Source organism: Lycorma delicatula, chromosome 5, assembly GCF_047948215.1.
Source record: "Lycorma delicatula isolate Av1 chromosome 5, ASM4794821v1, whole genome shotgun sequence".
Classification (NCBI taxonomy): Eukaryota; Metazoa; Arthropoda; class Insecta; order Hemiptera; family Fulgoridae; genus Lycorma; species Lycorma delicatula.
Window position 1 is genome coordinate 170,326,219 of NC_134459.1, and position 8,547 is coordinate 170,334,765.

At 30.2% G+C, this 8,547-nt stretch overlaps 1 pseudogene; it reads left to right on the forward strand.

The window, feature by feature from the left end:
• Window positions 1-6,374: 6,374 nt before the first annotated feature.
• LOC142325872 (U5 spliceosomal RNA) lies at window positions 6,375-6,482 on the forward strand (annotated as a pseudogene).
• The last annotated feature ends 2,065 nt before the right edge of the window (window positions 6,483-8,547 follow it).

Genomic DNA, 8,547 nt, shown 5'->3' on the forward strand with positions numbered 1-8,547 from the left:
GTGAAAAAGTTACCTAAGATTTATTTTTTGGGGTGGGAGTAATTAATGAAGTTTTTTTTATAAAATTATCATTACATGTTTAAATAAACCAAAATATCAGATGTGGACGACACCACATGACTTCCTTGTACGCCTATTAAATTACATATACACATTTTTAAGAGTACATTAAATCCTTTTTCACTAATAACTTCTGATTATTTACATTTTTATTATTATTATTATTATTATTGAGTTATTATTTATTTTAAACTTTTTTTACAGTCAGGGGTTAATAATTTATTAAAAAATCTATATATTTAAATAAGAAAAAAAGGAGATGAAGTCTAATTCGAACAGATGTGCCTTCCCCTTGTAAGATCCAAATATTTCATTAATTAAAGTTTTATTTGGCTATAACTCTGGAACCAAAGAAAATAGGTACCACTTATAATATATCGCCGAAAAGCGTTCAATGAGGGCTTATTACTGCAGTTAAGAAAATGTCCAAAATCCAATCTTTTTGGTTTTGGGCTTTTTTGGACACTTTTAGTCTAATCGATTTCATTCAAAAGGGAAGATGCACTACTAGATGTTATAATAGTCCTAAATCCAAAATTTCAACATCCTGCGGCTAATCGTTTTTGAGTTATGCGAGACACATACCTACATACGTAAAGATGTCACGCCAAAACTAGTCAAAATGTATTCAGGGATGGTCAAAATGTGTATTTTCGTTGAAATCTGAACACCGAAACTTTTCGCTATTACTATACTTTCTTTACTTCGTAAAAAGGTTTTAAAATTCCAAAATTTTTTTGGTGTCTCTTGCACTATTACTATGCCTAAGAAGACATTAAAACATTTGGCTAAAAAATGTGCAATAAATAGAAAAAAGTTTTTTTTTATTTTTATTGAAAAGGGAATTTTGGAGCAACACATTTTAAAAAAATGGTAAGATAAGCATGCTCGCATTTACCGAGCTTAATATTAAGTGAATTTATGTTCGCAAAATTTTGGGAAAATTGACCCTCAAAAAAACCCCCACCCCGTCGGAGATATTGACCCCGTACTTCTATTGATAAATTGTTTCATACATACGAGTCTCTGAACAAGATTTCATCAAAATTGAATTAAGTAATCAAAAATTACTCCGCTTCAAACACGGCAACGTACGTACGAATATTACCCCCCCAATTTTTTTTCTTTTTTGCAGTCCCTGAATCATGGATACGTTGAGAAATGCAAAAAAATCATACCCCATTTTTTGACTGATTATCACGCTTTCCTTCTTACAATATAGCTCAAGAGCTTTGCTGCCAGGAACGTAATATAATTTAAGATTAAATACGTATTTCGCTTGATTTGGAACATATTTCCACATCAGCGATTATTTTTTTAATGATGCTTTCTTTGTTTATGTATCTCTATAATAAATTTAAGGATTTCAAGGACAAAAAAATGACAATTATGTGACAACCTCCTCTGCAAATTTCTTTTTTTATGATTAATACACCATATAACCTCGAAACTTATGCGTGGAAATACGAAAATGAATTTTTAAAACTTATGAAAAATTCTGAACTTCACCTGATTCGAATCGGATCTTCCAAATTAAACCCTGAGACACTACCACTCGGCCACAGAGGTCGGCATTCGTAGCAAGTTTAAAATTTTAACCTTCATGCGATAATGTTGGAAATCGTTACTAATACATCTAAGTTCTGACAAATGCGTTGTGTTTATCATGCTATAGATATTTATTTAAAAGAAAAACATTAAAGATTATTACCGAACCGCTGCGCTGGGGTAATCTTAATGAAACAAACGTCAAATAATTTTTATTTATTTATTTTTTTATACAAAAAATGTTATTGAATGGAAATATTTTTGAGAAAAGAAACAATAAAAATTTGGACACATTCGTAAATAATAACATTTGTTCAATTGTAGTTATGGAATGATGTTATTTGTTAACAAATATAAATTTTTTTAAAGTTTGAATAACGAAGATGTCACACGAAATAATTTGAAGTACAGATAGTCAAGAAAATTCTTTAGATCAAGTTAGTTAGATTTAATCCAGTTCAATTCGATTTCGTTCTGAGATGAATGGAATAAAATTTAGCCCCAAATGATTAATTCTATCAAAGCTAAAATAAATCAAAGAGTAAAATATTTTTTAAAAATTGTAGCTCTACCTTTCTGGTATATCTAATAACAAAAATATTTCAACACTCCGAAAATGAAATATTCGCCAGTTACTTATTGATGAAAACAACAGATAAAACTTATTCATTTTTTCTCTTAAAAGCCGCACATTAATTACGTGAGCATGAAATGGAGTGGATTTAACAAAATATTGCTTAATTTTATACACGGAGGAATAGATCTAAAATATTCTTACGTAAGATCTCTGGGAGAAATTTAAATATGATGCACCTTTTATAGATGAAATCGAATCAGATTAAATGACATTTAAATACTTTCGAAAATAAACAACTTTTAACTAAATAATACTTTTAAATAAATCGAAACAGAACAATACCGTTGGCTGCGCTTTTAAATGATTGCGCGATTAATGATCGAACCTATATGTTTGATCAACCTGGTATTACGAGTGTCTTTACTACTGAACTGTACGCTATAAATAAGACTTTGAATATCATTAATCCTAAGTACCGTTGTATCCTTATTTGTAGCGACTGGTGTATTGCTCTCCGAGCCTTAGAAAACTTTTATTCCAGGCATCTTATCGTCACCGACATACAATGCAAACTGTCGCAACACACAAGTGAGTTTCTGTTGGATCCCTAGCCACGTGGGATTCCGGGTAATAAACGTACAGATTCTGCTGCTAAAGACGCATGTAGTCAACCATCCCTTACTTCCCGTGTTACTACATCCGACTTTATTAACTGTGTGAAATTCACTCTTCGCGCAAAGTGGCAAGATAACTGGACGGCTACGGTAGATATCAAACTCCGGCACATTAAAATTTCTGTGTTGCCGTGGGTCTTCTCATACAGGAAAATTCGTCGTGATGAAGTCGCTTTCTGCCAATTGTGGATAAGACATACGACAGCTACTCACGAGTTTCTGATGTCAGCAAAAAACGCACCAGTGTGCATGCGATGCAACTGCCGCTTGACTGTGCGCCACATTCTTTTGGAATGCATACAATATGCAACCTTGCGTCGTAAATTTAAATTTCCCAGGAATTTTCGTTAAATCTTGGGCAGTAATAAGAAGTTTTAGACCAACTGTTTTTATTTCTCCGGGGCGCCTAACTACTGGGTAGTTTCTCCGGGGTTTCTTAATACTGTTTTCAGGTTTTTTTTTTGTCATAGTCATATGGTTTTTTGTTTTAACGTTTGGTTTTTAAATTTCTTCTTTAAGTTTTCATTTTGTTTTATTTTTTTTTATTCTATTGTTTTTTTTATTTATGTTACTTGTTTTGTTTTCTGAACGTTTTTTTTTTTAATTTTTAATTGTGAATTTTTTTGACTTAGTTTTTAAAACACTTACATCGTGTTCGGGCGATGATAACGCTGAAGCGTTTTCTCCCAGAAAAACCAAATAAAAATAAAAAGCACCAATGCTCCATATACAGAAATCATAGTCCTAAATCCACCCAAATTGATGTATCCGATCTGGAGATATCAAGCAAAAAACAAAGTCTACTATACAAGTGATGGGAAAATACGCATAAAAAGTTTCCTTTTTTCTGGTTGAGCTTTCTCAACAACGTTCTATTAGAAAAAAATTTAGTCGCTTCACAACATAACCCAGAGCCTTTAGGTATGAAGCTTGTACCGTTTACTACATTCATTTCATTGGATGGAATGTAACCAATTAACATTAAATATGAGTAAACAACTGTTGCACTGTTCTTCTCAGGATGTATGTAACATTGCTAATTATGTGCATAGAATTTCCATTGATGATAACGATAAAATTTTTGTTCCTCATAAAGAGCAATTTCTGGATGTTTTATTAGATAAAAGTTTTTCTTGGGATGATGAAATTTGTTTCTTTGAATTATGAAAAAAAATCAAATCATAATTTTAATCCTTTGAAATGACTGAATAAAACGCTACGGTTGAAATCATTATTAAATATTTATTGTGCTTACGTATATTTCCGTCTGAAGTATGTCATCTCTTGGTTTTCCCTCAAAATGCAAAATAAGTTTTCAAGAAAACGAAAACGGGCTTCCAAATCATTATCAGGTTGCCATAAGTATCAAATAAACCGATATTTAGTAAATTAAAAATGTAAACTTATCCTTGTGTTTATTATGAATGTGTAGCCCTCACTTATTCTTAAAAAAATAACAATATCCAACTCCTCTATAAAACTAGACAGAACTGTTTTCCTGTAACTCAATACAATACTTCGGCTTACAAGAGAGGGCCTTTATGCTTCCGTTGCCATTTGAAAGACTTTCCCTTTATTTATTTAAAATACAATTAAAAATTTTCTTTCACAAAAGTAATATTACTCTGTTGATGAATAAAACTACTGAGTAAATAATATTAAAATTAAATAATTTGAAAATTTATATAAAGTTAATTAAAGAATTTAAAAAAAAATTGAATTTTCTGCACTCCGTTCAACCTGTACATAAATATGCACTCAAATAAATTTCATTAAAATCTTCTGATTTGTGTTTTATTTTTTACCAATTAATATGTTTTATAATTTATATGTTTTATAACTAATATCTTCGTATAATACCTTGACATTATTTCACGTATTTATTTATTATGTAACTAACTGGGTATTTTGTGATACTGCTCTAGTCTAGATTTTACCACAGCTTCTCCTGCAAGTAGAATCATGATGAAGGACTGATCCACCCAAGCAAATTTCTGGGGCAGTTTCTTTTTTATTCGTGTATTAGCATATCTATCTATTTCTCTAGTATCTATATATAATGTTATGTACAAATAATGTTAATGTTATGTACTAATGAAAATAAAAGATTATTTAAACATGAAACGAATCAAGCAAAAGGATAACAGAAGAAATAAAATTCCTTTCTTCTTCTGAATGAAATCCCCCATACACAAAACCAAAGTGATATTCTAATGTAGTGAAACTGCATTACTTTTTCTAAAATACTGCTGAGATTTTCCTACACGTTAACTTATGCGTAACTTTCTGTGATTTTATAAGATTTTCTACAAATAAAAAATTGTTTACATTATTTTATTTATTTATTTTCGGTTAAAAATATACTCATGTAATAGAATCATTTAATTAGTACAAGAATTTGACCGAGTACAGAAATGACAAAGATAAAAACAGGATTTTTGCCCTACCTCTTTATGGGAGTTTGAATAAGATCAAAAGCCATCAGAAATTATTTTATGATTACAGTACATAAAATTATGTAACAAAATGTATGTACCCTTTGAGTAAAATTTATAAAGATTAAAGATAGCCTATTACTATCCTGTAATACAAAAATTACAATTTATAAAATGTATAGTTAATCATAATCAGATATATAACTTTCAAATAAAATAATAAAACTTACATTTTTTAAAAAAACAATTACAAAATTTGCAGATTAAGAAAAACCAAATAATAAAATTAAAACTAGATGAAAAAGAACCAACAAACTGCTGTTAACTCTTTCTTTGCAAAATCAAAAAATCGTTAAGCCCTTTATTTTCAAAGCCGCGATCACAAAATATTAAATTTTATACAATTTTACACTATCACTTATATTAAGTAATTCCTGAAAGGATTTTTTCTGAGGTAAATCTGTTATAATAAACCGACAAATTACTTTTTCTTAAGACCATCGAATGCAGGAATAAACCAACAGAAAGTAAAGTTGTTTTGTGACCTTGTCAAAAATGAGACAGGTTACACAAATCACATATGAAATTATTAAAAAATGAATACTCTTTCTCTGAAAGATCAATTTCAGTGCTCACTAAATTAACGCGATTTCAGCTAGCCCATTCTTATAATGCCGCTTCGGAGTTGTAAATAATGCTTCTGATTTGCTCAAGGGGCTTATTCTTCTTTAGATAAAACTAAAACTTGAGTGAATAGCGGAATTAATAACTATGAAATATTACTTTTTTAAACTTTTCAGTAATTTTTGGTATGTTCCTTCATGTCCAACTAAATTGTCAACTCCTAAGGAAATTATTTTAGATTTTAGTTGGGTGAAGCAACTATGCCATAGATTATTTTCTACATCTGTAAACATAATTTTAGTAACCTACCCGATTCCATAGAATTTAATTCCATCCAGCGGTTCAACATTCTCTTCATTACTACATGATCCACTATTTTCCAACCGAATCAGGAATATCCTATCTGAATCAGGAATATTGCGAGCCAAAGTGAAAAAATGTTTTATAAACTGAGTTAATTACATTTTACGTTACGTATAAAACTTTCGCCTTTTACTAAAGATTTCGGGAACAGAGACTGCTTCTGTAGACGTCATTTTTTATTTTTATTTTAAATAAAATAAACAAATAGCAAGGTTTAAACCATGTAAAATTTAACTTTTTTTTCAACAAAATGTAATCATATGTAAGTGTAATTATATGTTGTTCGTATTAACATATCGCAATTTCATTATTATTACTTCCTTGTACGAAGTAAAGAAAGTATTGTGATCGCGAAAAATTTCGGTTTTCAGACTTCAACGGAAATACTCATTTTGATCATCCCTGAATCCATTTTGACTAGTTTCGTCGTGACGTCTGTATGTACGTATGTATCTTACATAATTCAAAAACGCTTAGCTGTAGGATGTTGAAATTTTGGATTTAGAACTGTTGTAACATCTAATTGTGTACTTCCCCTTTTGATTGTAATCGATTGAACAAAAAGTATCAAAAAAAAACCCAAAAGTCAAAATAATCTGGATTTTGGAGTTTCACTTAACTGCAGTAATAATCCTTCATTGAGATCTTTTCAACAATATACGTAATTGGTACTTTTTTTCATTGGTTCCAGAGTTACAGACAAATAAAGTTCCAATTAATGAAATATTTGGATATTTGGAAAGGTATATCGGTTCGAATCAAACTTCATCTTCTTTATTTTTTAGTTTTTTTTTTTTATTTTAATTTAAATATATTAATTTATTAATAATTATTTACCTCTGATTGTAAAAAAAAATTACGATAAATAATAAATCAATAATAACAATAAAAAAATATGAAAAGATATCAGAAGTTATTAATGAAATAAAATTTTACGTACTTTTCATTTAAAAAAAAAATGTGTATATGTAATTTAATAGGCGTACAAGGAAGTAATGTGTTGTTCACTTCAGATTTTTTCTTTGGTAATTATAAATGTATTTGTGTGTAGTTCTCTTAATTGATTTGATTTAGATTACAAATCCTCCACATAATTACCGTATACATGGTATGGTATACAGGCTGGATACCGTATACAGCCTGCGCGTCGTACATGGATTTTAAAGATTTTACATTGATGATAATGTAATTTTAAAATTTACACATATTAATATATCCAAACAGAATTGTAATACAAACTGTTTTTTATGATTATGCAATATCCACTGAATTGAGATGATTTAAATAAAACAGAAAACTTAACTTAGAGTAATTACCTTTTTCTTTTTCCTGTTTAGCCTCTGGTAACTACCGTTCAGATAATACTTCAGAGGATGAATGAGGATGATATGTATGAGTGTAAATGAAGTGTAGTCTTGTACATTCTCAGTTCGACCGTTCCTGAGACGTGTGGTTAATTGAAACCCAACTACCAAAGAACACCGGTATCCACGATCTGGTATTCAAATCCGTGTAAAAATAACTGGCTTTACTAGGACTTGAACGCTGGAACTCTCGACTTCAAAATCAGTTGATTTGGGAAGACGAGTTCACCACTAGACCAACCCGGTGGTTTAAGAGTAATTACCGGTATAATAAAATTAAACTCTTATCTACGAAGTAGCGTCAGATTTACTTGGCATTTTTCTCACACACAGGCTATTCTTATTTTATACGAAAACATTTTTATTGAATATTTTGTAATCATTATATGATAAGTTTTCATTGTGACAAAGACCGTAGAGTAAGTAAAAATTTCAGATACGGTAGAACTACAGAAGGAGTGAAAAAAGTGACTGCGCAATTCCCTGTTGTAGAGACGTTACTTGTTGCTTACGCAAAGGAGCATGGAAATCGTGCTACTAGCAGAAAATTTAATATAGCAGAATCCTGCAGTCGTGAGTTGCGAAAGAAAGAAAACAAACTTCTCGTAGTCGATAAAAATAAGAGAGCACTTTGGCGGAAAAACACAAAACATACGGAAATAGAAAAACTTACGGACATACGGAAACATAGAAGAAAAACTTGCAGTGCAAATATGGAATGCGGGTCGGGTCAGTTTGGATTTCAGTTTGGAAAAAATTTGTCGAATGAAAGCCCTGGAAATTGCAGATGAATTAAATATCAGTATACTAGTTTTAACTGGGTACACCCAGTTTCAAAAGTATGTCATAAATTTACGAAAATGGAACAATTATTTCCTAGATCAAACTTGGAATGCAGACCC